General features: G+C 33.2%; 1 protein-coding gene across 1 annotated transcript in view; it reads left to right on the forward strand.

The window, feature by feature from the left end:
- The window catches only part of LOC125060754 (protein spaetzle 3), a 49,568-nt gene that overhangs the window by 1,877 nt on the left and 35,209 nt on the right, over window positions 1-12,482 (forward strand). The gene's annotated exons all lie outside the window — the stretch shown is intronic.

A 12,482-nucleotide genomic window follows, 5' to 3' on the forward strand; every position in this document is an offset into this window, starting at 1 on the left:
CATATGTCAATAAAATGACCTTTTTAGTAGTACGAATTCGACTCAATTATTTAAAATAGATACTTAGTTATTAGTAAAACGGTGGCAGGATTTAATTACAGTTTTTAAATGGCTTAGTGCCAAAATATATTATTAAAATATTTGCTTACTATAAAAATGTATACGCCTTTTTTTGCCGTAAACACAAAAGAAATATTAAACTTTAAATATACTTAACGACAAGAACAGCTTTATTTTCGAGTAGAAGCTGGTCATTAATACATCTCATATATACAGTCTCCTAACATTAACTAAAACGACAAACTGACTCAGGCTTCATTAAATATGTCTGTTACATATTTAAATATGTCTGTTACATATTTAAATATATCTGTTATATATTTAAATATGTCTGTTACATATTAAAAGAAGCCTGAGCTACAGTTTACTTATTTATTTCCTTATTATCCTATTGTTGAAGTTGAATACAAACTTAGTATTATCTTTGATATTATATTAACCTACATAGTAATAATAATAATTAAAAACTAATAAATAGAAAAGTAACTAATCATTTTAAATATATATACACCTTGATAGAGTGAATTGACCTTATGAAATAATTTCGTAATCAGTTCATAACTTTTAATAATTATTGAATCTTAATCTGGTTTTATGTAGGGCCTGTCGTAATTTTATAGATATAAATAATATTATTACTACACAAGATTCTTTAGATTGCCCCAATTTTTTCGTAACTAATAATTTTGAAAGAACCAGAAAATATTTCTGACATCTGATAAGTGAAAACTGTATTTCAGGAGACTTTCCCCTTTTAAAGGAGTAGCAAATATAATTTAAATTAGACCTTATAAAATTGTATCAGATCTAAAAGGTAGGAATTAATCACTTTCTGACCGTACACTGATTATAAAAATAGTAGCTTAGTTTAGTTTAGTTCTAGGCCTCAGTAAGCTTATGTTGAACTTCGGACATCTCTGAACAATGATAAACGTCATTTTGACATATGACATGATTCACTGTCTCGTTTCTAAATCACCCTTATCACGCTAGGCTAATCCTCCCGTACGTTTTAAACGAATTGGATCAATCAGATGTCTATCTTAATATCTGTTAATGATTTGCTTGATTTTGATAGCAGTCACCGTACAAACTATAATTATTTCCACATGGGTAATTTCCTCATAATGTGGCAAGTTTTGGTTATTAACAAATTATCGCGTAATATTCGTAAAGATTAATGAAGCGAAGTGTGACACAAACGAGTTACGCTTATTGAGAAAAATAGATTTAAACCTATCCCTTAACGCGTTAGGAAGGCTCGTCTATGTTTAAAGATAATCTTAGTTTAAAGTCTTATAAAAGAGGGCGAAGTTACTTTTACTATTTTTAAATTATTGTAACCATGGCAACAAAACCTTACTAACTTTATCGTCGCTGAGTTTCATCATCAAACGTTAAGGCAGATTACGAAATACCACCTGTATCATCTCGACGTGTCGTTTCACAACTGAGCTTTTTTAAGTTTTTGTCGCGCACCACTACTATGTGGAACCCACTTAAGTATTTTCGAAGTAATTCGACTTAGAGTCCTTCAAGAAAGGTACCAATTCTTAAAAGTCGGGCCACGCACTTGCGAGCCTTCTGACAATGTGTGTGCTAAGCACGTTACTTAGCCCGTTTGCCCCTGTTATATAAAAAAATCCACGATTAATAATAATGCCTATACAATTGTATTCATAAATGTATCCCTATGTTGTCACTATGTTATGAATGACACAAGACGGAAAAATACAAAATATTCAATTTCTATTTATGCTAATTATGTATCCATACATTTCAATAATACTTTCTTCTACAATCATGCGGGGTGATAGACAGACACCAAAGTCTTATACGAACGCTATTTAGGTCTGCCCTTCACCCTTAGTATTTCCTGTTTCCTTAGTAGGTTTGTCTGAAAGATCGCTTGTTAACGATAAGACCGACTGTTGCCTCCTTAATAATTTATTTTACCTTATGTACTATTAATGCAACAATGTGTTTATAAATAAATATACAAAAGCCTTTTTTTATTGTTGGGAAATCAATTTACTGACCCACATGTATCTTTACTAAGACATTATAACATTACGATGAAACCTAAATTAAGACTAATAAATAATTTAAGTCTAACCTAATTCACTAAACGATTGTTAACATAGTCCAATAACACTACTTACATTCTCTATTAAAGGGAACACACTCTGTTCTATGTTCTATTTAGTTAAAAAAAGGAAAACTAAAACGTAATATTTTATACGTATTAACCATTAAATGTCTATTTTAAATATGTCTGCTGTTAGTAAATAAATAATCCCGACTTTATGCTCTGAAATCTTTAAATGTCATACTTGTAGACTTCCGCACCATACCTTTTAATTACAACGAAATATAATTATTTTATATGAACACGTCGGATAAGGTCATTCATAACTGAAACGATTTAATAAACTTCTGTTCTGAATTACAATAATGATTTTATTACCAGTAGCAGACATAATATAAAATTATTATGACTTACTTTAAGGATAAAGTACTGTTATTATTAACTTTACACACAATTTCAAATAAAGCTTCAAATTCAAAATTTTTACTCGCGTTTTTAAAATACAACACTATTTATCCATAACTTATTACTCGCGTAAAAGGTTACCTAACTTTTTAATAGTGTTTAAAAAACCTTTATTTATTAACAAATTCAGGCAATTTAAAACAAATATTATTATAGGTTAAAGCTCCAAATTATTATTGAGCTAATATTAGGTTATTTCCAAATAAGAAAAAGCTTGTTGTTGTTGTTGTTTGCTAAGTACGACTTCAAGAGAAAAAAGAACAAGCGCGGATTGGAATTACCCATAAGGCATATTTACGGAAATAACTTGATTTATTTTACTTTTGCTTTCTTTAATATGCGGTGAATTTGCTGAGCCTACAACACCTTTTAATATTTGTTATCTAGTATCTTGGTCAATGGAACAAAGCGAAAGCCCGTGTTGAGCAAATTTGTGGTTTTAAAAATTAACACCCACACGTCATCTTCCGTGATGTGTCGATGACTTTACCTGTTTATATGTCTGTACAAATAAACAACTAAAACCTAAAGAAATTTACACACCTTCGAATGTTAGGTAAAATGGGGTATACCGCACTGTAGACCGTAACGGCCTACAGGACATGTTAATAAAGCACAGATCGTGCCAGGAACGGTTCTTGTAAAAAAGTGGAAAATTGTTTAATATATTAAGGCGGCAAACAAAACTGAAAGAACGGGTCTCGAGAGGAATTGCGCCCCGGCTCGCCCATGAATATTGTAAGCAAAAATATTACCGATGTAGCCGAGGCGTATTTCGCGAGACGTGTGATGGGAAGTTTAGAGATAGAAAAAGTCCCTGGTCACAATGGCAAAGGAGTAGAATAGGTATTATTTATTTAAAAAAAATGGGGTACAATATGGATTTTCTTAAGAGTCTTCGTGAAATGAAAACTATTATAGTTTCTGGGGCACGACTGTTTATCTAAATAAAACACACGTGAAATTAATAATCCAAGTATCAAGAATCGAATCTAGGTTCTCCCAGTTAGCCTTGGATAAATTAAAGATCCACAGCGGTTGTCGCTAGTGTGGCAGAACCTTAAATAGTTAAATGAATCGTACAAGTTTTTTAAGTTAAAAGTGAAAGGTCACTTGTATTTTAAAGTACATTTTAATTAATTCTCTAAAGGTTACGAATTTCTCAATGTTATATATTGCTTAGACGCAGTATATTTTAAGAGATACTGCAATTATATTTTTTATATTCTATGTGGGAATAGTCTTGCGTATGCCCTACTCCCGATAGTAGCTGGGGTGTGTGGGACCCGACACAGACACCAGTATCTCTGCTATTCAGAGACTGGGTGAGCAGACCCCGTTAGAGAGGCTCCGGGGTTGCTTTTGCATTCTGGCGGGCTAGAATGCAATTGACTTTCTTATTACTTTTTGTTCTACCATATCTGAAATTTGAGCAGTTACCAAGTACCGCGGCTCTCAACTCAGCCCCATGAGCACCCATACGCTAACACTCGCTTATAACTTGAACACAATACTTGGCAATTAAAAAGAGTGGCGGAAAGTTTCTTGCCAGTTCTTCTTACCCACTCTACGCCCTTGACTTGCGAACTGGTAGTAAATGTACATTTGAAATTGATTTAACTTCTTTTTGGCGATTCATAAGTGTACTTGTTTACCTATAATAACGATGTTTGAGTTTGAAGGAAACTCGCCAGGAATCCGACGTCGTGCGTCTGGTACAGAAGGGTGATCCCGTACTTGTCTATTAGAAACAACAGTGATCACGAAACTTATAAAGAAATCTGGGGATTTACTATTACTAAGAGTCTGTGTAGCTTATTTTTCAACGCGCTTCTAATCAAATACAAGCAATAAAATATGTATATGTTACCATATTAATTTAAAAATTACCAATTACCAAATTCGTAATCACCACTAAATAATATTTCTCAATGTTAACACATTCAGGTTAACGCGAATCGGAAGCCACAGATTTTAATGTCGTTATAATAATTATATCTATAACTGGTTAATTCTATTAGCTGCATATCTTCATATAGAATGTAGTTCTTCTACCATAATTGGGTACTGATGTATTTTTACATCCGCTAATATGTCATAGGACTAAAATTAACTTGACTTTCGATGAGGGATGAGCAAGGACCTTTAATCTCAAATTATCACTAAATAAATTCAAGGCTCTCGATAAACATAAGTTAATCAATGAAGCATTTAATAAATTTGACGAATATTTAAATGATCCTAATCCTTAGGATTGTTTGTTTCCGTTTAAACAATTTGTATGACTCAAAACTTAGCGATTAGAAAGAGTGGCGGAAAGTTTCTTGCCAGTTCTTCCTGCCCGCTCTACGCCCTTGACTTGCGAACTGGTAGTCAATGTAACTTTAGAATTAATTAAACTTCTATTTTGAGTTTGAGTTTAAGTAATTATTACTTCACCAATTTGTAGAAAATGGTACAAACTCAATTATTCTATTATTGTTTCTTAACAAGGCAGTGCATCCTAGACTTTGGTTACTTAAAAAAAATAAAAATGTTGATAAGCTCTCAATAGAGAGGCTTTATAAACTTTTAAATAAACTTAAATGACTTCAGAAGAATTTATTTGGATGTTTTTGTTTTCTTTGTTAATAATGTCTTCGGATGGATCTCATCTTCCTCACCGTTATTATCGTATCCCTACCAGTTAATCTATACTGTCCGGGTCTCTTCTTATTGAAGTAGTTGAGCACCCTGTATCTAACAATAGAGAGGTTTAGTGTATCAGGTTTTAATAAAACCCTATGTACATTTTAAGGTGTGTCAACCGAGTTATGCATACTTTGCGACCCTTCCGCAATCCGCAATATCTGACATGGCAATACATTATGTAAAACAGGTATAACTTTTGAATTGACTCGATATTTTTATTACATTTTAATAGCTCACATTCGCCACTTTATTAAGCTACTTTTTTTGCTCCTGGTGGTCGAAAACATGACATGAATAATACTTATGGTTATAAGTAAAAGTATAATCATATTTATATTGATATGTTGTAAGTTTTAAATTTGTAATGCTGACCGCGACCATAATTGCCTATAACTTAAATTAAGTTCAGTATAATTTTATTACGGCTTAACAGTTAATTATTATTTATTACAAGTTGACTTGGTAATTATTTGTCAGTAAACAAGGACTATAAATTAAAAAAAACAAAGTATACTTCAGTTATTTTAAAACATACAATCGTGCCATATTTTATCTATAGTAAAATTGTGTTTTTGTATGTATGTTTAGCATACCATTACCATTAGAAAGCTGCATTTTCGCTGACTGACATAGGCTAAAAACAGATAGAACAAATGATGTTACGAATTTAAAAATTTATTAAATATTTTATATTCGTTGTAAAGTAAAATCTGTATATCTCTGTATGTATAAATCTAATCAGATTACGAATGTAAGTTTGTATCTAATAATCTGAAAGGAATTAATTAAAAACTAAGAAAAGTAAGAAAATTAAAACTTTTATAATATCAAAAATATATCAATAGTCCGACTTAGTAGACTTCGGTATGTACGCGAGTGAAACCGCGGGGCGTTGCTACTATGTTTTTAAACTGTTATCATACTTAAAGTCCTATTACACTCTTATATGATATTGGGTATCAACTTTTGAACTTTCTCAGCATCTTTGTAAAAGGTCCCTAGATGTTGTTTAAGGTGTTTGCTACTAATATTATAGGCGTGAACCCGCCTCCCGCTAATAACGTTTAGGTAGCGATTATTTTCCTGTATAACTCTGGACTTCCGGTTTCTACACCATGTCGGCGGTCGTTATAACAGCGATGCGATGCGACTCTCAAGTCTCAACAATATGCTACATAAGAGTTATTCACTTTGGTCCTATCGCCCGTCGCGAACCAGATAACCTGGACAAGCTGGTTGTCGTCGGCAAGGTGGAAGGCAAAAGGCCGCGGGGCAGATCGCCAACCCGCTGGTTGGACCAATTCACGATTCTCACCGGTCTCCCCAATACAGCTGTTCTAAGGGGAGCTACAGACCGAACAAAATGAAGAGATATCATTAGCAAGGTAGCAGGAACCTTACATACGACCTTCAGCAATGAAGAATACGACTGGGAAGAGTACATGGTACTCGACTTAACAAGGTCACGTGACTGACATTGTGATATTTAACTGTTTTTGGTAAACTCCTAACATAACTTTGAATGCCTAGGTCGCCTTTTCTGACCTTTTAATAGATAATTCGTGATGTATACTAACCTTGCTCGACATGGGATTTTTGTATAATTCGTTATATTATAAGTTCAAGTCCATTTGTATCTCACACTTGGTGGACTTATCAGGTCAGTTTCGATTAAACTAAAAAATAACTGATTAAGTGAAAGGTTGTATATTCTCACAAAAAAGAAATCTTTATATATATAATTCTTCTGTGAGTGTGTATGTCACTGAACTTCTCTCAAACGACTGGACCGATTTTGATGAAATTTTTTGTGTGTGTTCAAGGGGAACTGGGAATGGTTTAGATTCACAAATCAGCCCGCCAGATGACGCTGCAGTCGGTACTTTCATACTTTGCTTTACTAATTGCTTGAAATATCATGCAGGACAACGTCTGTCGGGTCCACTAGTATCATATAAATACCTCAGATACACAATATCGCTACTGTGAACTCACATTGCGAACATGTATACGTCGATAGTGTCGGAGACAGCATTCAGTAAGCGCAACGTCTTTGATAACGGGGATCTGTGCAACACTGGCCTGTGCTGGCCTTTGGCAACCTACCTCGGTCTTCGACGTTGCACATATCCCCTAGGTAGAAAGAACCCGAGATCTCGGAGAGCACTTGGGTTGCTCACAACCACAGTTGACCGACTGTAAGTCCCGTCTTCTTTCTAATTTAATGGATCCCACCATCCTCAAGATCTTACCTACCTTACCTACCTACCTTGATAACAATTATGTTTATAGAACGTTAAGTACATTGAAGACGCCTCATCTTTTAGTAGGTATTGTCTACATGGCTGGAAGAACTAAAGTAAAAATCTCAGTTAATATTCTCAATCAATTCCGTACTTAATTTGTTTATATTCAAATTCACAAAAACTATTTTCACATAATAAAATATAAATTGGCGTTTATATAAAATAATTATTTATTATATATTTAACGTAAATAAAACAATGGACCATTGTGTTATATTTATTTTAAATAAATATCAATTCTCGACTTAATTGCAAAAAACTTAAATTTTGACTAATTAAAGATTTTTATCATAATTTTTCGCAACTTTTGCATATAAATTACATGTTTAATTTTGCGTGAAGTTCATTAGCTATGTTAGTTTTGTTTGGAAAACCCAAGTCAATAGAAGACTGGGAGCAGAGATTATAATCATTCTTGTAATTGACAATTTATTAGACCCTTGTGCTTTAAAATTACTCAAGTGGGCCATGGCGAAATAGTACTTTGGATTTTGATACATAATCTTTATCGGACTATGATGACAAAGCTATTGAAGGCAATTTTTTCTTCTTCGTTTTCTTTCCGTCTCTTTTAACTGAGTAAAATAATGCAAAGAGGCTTTTTTTAACCTCCACAGACGGAGGAGCTACCGATCTGGATGATCGAGGTTTCAAATGTTTCGGACGTCTCATAAAAAGGGTTTAGTGTGGCTTAGTAGAGTTATTCCAGCCATTTCCACTAGACTAAGACCTGGACGAGATTGGTATACAATAAGGAAAAATGGAGGACAATGGGGGAGGCCTTTTCCCGTTGGCACACAGAATCAGTTATCGTAGATTAAGAAAAACAATATTTATAATGTATATATTTTGTATTTCTGAAATAAGGCTAAATATATAGGGTACGATGTACGGATAAGTTCTACATAAGTTCCAAATTAGCTATTTATTACTTATTGGTAGGATAAACACTATTGTTGCGTTTCACGACTGTCAGATAGCGCTATTCGTCACATAAAGTCCATCATAATATATGAGTCCGATGAAGACGTGTCAAATAGCACTGTTTATCTTCCAAATAATTTGTGGTGCATAGCTATGTGGTACTTTATCCATACATTGTGAAAGAGACCCATAGTATAGTTAATATTATTTGCGTTATGGAGTTTTTTTTCAAATTTAATAATGAAACTTTATATGACAATATATATATACCTCATTCATTATTTATATAGTTAATTAGCTTAAAAGTTAAATAAAAAACCGATAATGTATGATTAGAAGTTCATAAAAAATAATTGCGTACAATGTGATATGAGAAAACAAGGTCATAAAAGTTATAATTAAATATCCTTATTAAATCAAAATGTATGTTTTTTGTCATATAATAGGTATAGTTATTAATCCGGATACAATATCAGTTCCTAGAAGTCTTGGGCCTAAGCTTTATCACCTATCGCTTCCTTCATAAATAATACGCTTTTTTAATTTGCTTGAATATGACGTAAAAATAATGTTGATTATAATTACATAATAGTTTGGCGAATAGGCTTGCCCAAGTGTCCTCAAGAGCACGCTGTGTGGGACCAAATTCTACGCTCCATATTTCTCTTCTTTCATTGTTAATGTTTTAAAAACAGTTCTTCTTTCTAATGGATAAAACAAATGATAACATTAAGACAACATCTAGATTTAAAAAGCGAGAGATATAAATGAAAACGTATTGCAAAAGATAGTTGCAAGACTGAATAGGAAGGAAGGAGCCAAGGCGTCAATTTCAGGGGAAATTCCTTTTTTTAGCTATCTTTTTTTCGTTTTAGCTAAATTACACATCCTAAAACTAGCACCACTTATCTAAGAGAGCGCTATTTATAATAGTGAACGATTTGAGTGTTCTAAATGATACTCCAGATCTTCAGGAAATCACTTCCATGTACGATTTACTTGCATCTGTTTAGTGTCAATTCACACATAGAAAGATCCATGTGGCACGTGGTCAAAAGAGTGGCAGCCGAGATTTGACTGAAGGACTTCGTCAAAAATGAGCTCAATTTAATAATCCTTTATTCAATTCCTTTTAAAGCGAGTAACATTTTTTTAAAATGTATTATGGTCGTGCATACTAGATATTATATTGCATAATATTAGATTAATTACGTCAATAAACAGGAAGAGGAAAATGTGATTGTCTATGATAAAACTTATCAACACGTTTTATTTCCGTCACAGCGAACGACTTAAAAAATATTCGCATATATTACCTGTCCGACTGCTATATTAATAAAAAAATATATTGAATGAATTAGTAAGAGTAGCTTATACAGCTAGAAGTTGCATGCTTACCGTGAATTAAAAATGATTCAGATTTCATTGAATCTTCATACCACGCCTTTTCAAGTTTGAGATATCAGAGCCTCCTAAGTGCTAAGCAAGGTTGTTTGATATCCTTGGGTAGAATGCCTAGCGAACCCCGAGGGCCCATATTAAGGGCGTGTGAAGGGCTGAGGTGTTAGTGGGTGGGGTATCGCTACCCCTCTGAATAGCAGAGGGATTTGAGTGTAGACCTAGTCCCACAGTCCCCGTGTCAAGCTCCGCTGCGGGCCTGCGTAAGCGCATTTTCACCTCATATATAAAAAAAAAGGTTGTTTGATATATTTAAAGAAATGTTAAGCAAAAGTATAGACGAATAAAACCAATTTATAATTTGATTTATTTTACGAAGGCTATATAATATATATTATGTTGAACTTCGAATACAGACTCACTTTATATTAAGAGCAGTGCATGCTAAGACTAAACTGACAAAAGACAATTTATATTAAAACGAACGGACCCAACAGAAGTTGTGCTGTCTAATTGTAAAACGAATCCACTACAACACACACAAAAATTCATCAAATTCGCCCAGAAGATTTATATGTAACTACTAGCAGACTCGGCCAAGCGTTGCTGTGGCTAAGGTTTTTGTTTTATTGTATAGTAGCAAACTAGTAGGAGAACACCAGTCATGGGGACCACCATGCTTTTTTGGTGGTTTTGCGAAAAGTTGGTACTTTCAACACAGCGCCATCTGTTAGAATTGTGTCAAATAATAAACAAATAATTTGCAATAAAATTACATTGCGGGTATAAATTGAGATGTAAGCTATCCTATCTTTTAAGTTGGATCAAACTACACACGGTGTGTAAATTTGATTAATATCGGTTCGGTAGTTTAGGAGTCCATAGCGGACAAACAAAGTGACACGTAATTTAATAATATTAAGATATTTTAGTATTCTATTCTCGACGGGCAGTTGGAGTACACAATAAATTAAAAGACCTTTAAATGATTTATGCGTCAGTGCCAAAGTGACGAAAGAAATGCAAAAATTGTTGATTCAATACACCTCATTTAAATAGCCACCTACATACGAGAGAAAATCAATTGAAAAAAGTTGTGACCCGTATGTATGCAATCGTATTGTCTTGATCTATTACGTAACGATTACCTACATTACATTCTGTTTTTTTACATAATATGGAGCATTTGTTAAAGATTTTACAGGTTTTATTCGCAATTACCATGTATTTCACTATTAACTATGTATCTTATGAGGTTAATAACCTTAATTAGAAGGTAGGCTAACCTAACTTCTCTACGCTGATATTTTAAAAAGTAAAAATGTGTTTGTTTTTTTGCAGAATAGGCCCTAAATCTACGCGACTGTAGTATATTTTCAGTAACTTGAAAAACTCAGATATTGAATACCAAGGTGTGAAAATAATAATAAAAATATATCGTGTACGCTGCAGAAACTCTTGACAAACGACCAACAGCTGTATAGAAGACAAGACAAATAAAAGTCCAAGATACCATATGACTATTACAAATTTAAGCCGAGCGTAGTCGGGACTTCGCTAGTCAAACATATACTTAAAATATGTTACCATGTGTATACAGTATGTTGAAGGTTTTATATATTTAGAGATTTGTTTTATATATACAAAATTTGTTCAGTTAAACGAACTATAATATACATAAAATTCTCGGGTCACAATGTTCGTTCCCATACTTCTCCGAAACGGCTCGACCGATTCTTATGATTTTTATGCATATCCAGTAAGTCTATACCATCTTTAAAACCCCTAAGTGATAAGGGGTGTCCAACCCAAAAATTATTTTTTTATTTTTTGGAGAATTTTTTTTGTATTTATTTTTGGCCGGCAACGCACTCGCGGCATTGAGTGTCCATGGGCGGTGTTATCACCTAAAATCAGATGAGCCTCCTATCCCTTTGCCTGTTCTATAAAAAAATATATGTTATTAGAAAATCTTCAGTTTCCATTGGACCACAGATGCAACTACATTTAGCATATTAATTGCATTTTCTCATACATCAACACGGCTAAACTCACGAGACTTCTCTTCTCACGAATTTATGTCGTGGTTTTAATACTGTTTGATACAATCGCGTGTCAAACGTGCGAGGACAACACGACCCTTTACCAAAATGTTAGCGAAAATTAAGATGTAATTCTCAATTCATTTTTGGAACATTATCCTTAAGTCGTGTATTGATTACACCAACTGATGTTCATAGAAAAAATTAAGCATGTAGTTCATAGTTCATACATAAGGTCTGGTCTACATCCGATGAACTTTCAAACGGAGAAGAATCGCTTGAAAAATTTTCTTGTACCAAGACGAGACTGACAAAAAACTTTCGTTGAATATATGTATTTAGTTAGTTGTCTCAATATATACTAGTCCCATACTCTGAATCTTTGCTTAAATAATAATCTTTATTCAGTTTTCTCATAAAAACTTATTACATAAACAAGTGACAGTTATATATTATTATAAATAAATAATTGTCTTTCTTCTATTTAGGGAAAATGCTAGTTTGTGT

Source organism: Pieris napi, chromosome 22 (assembly GCF_905475465.1).
Source record: "Pieris napi chromosome 22, ilPieNapi1.2, whole genome shotgun sequence".
Taxonomy (NCBI): Eukaryota; Metazoa; Arthropoda; class Insecta; order Lepidoptera; family Pieridae; genus Pieris; species Pieris napi.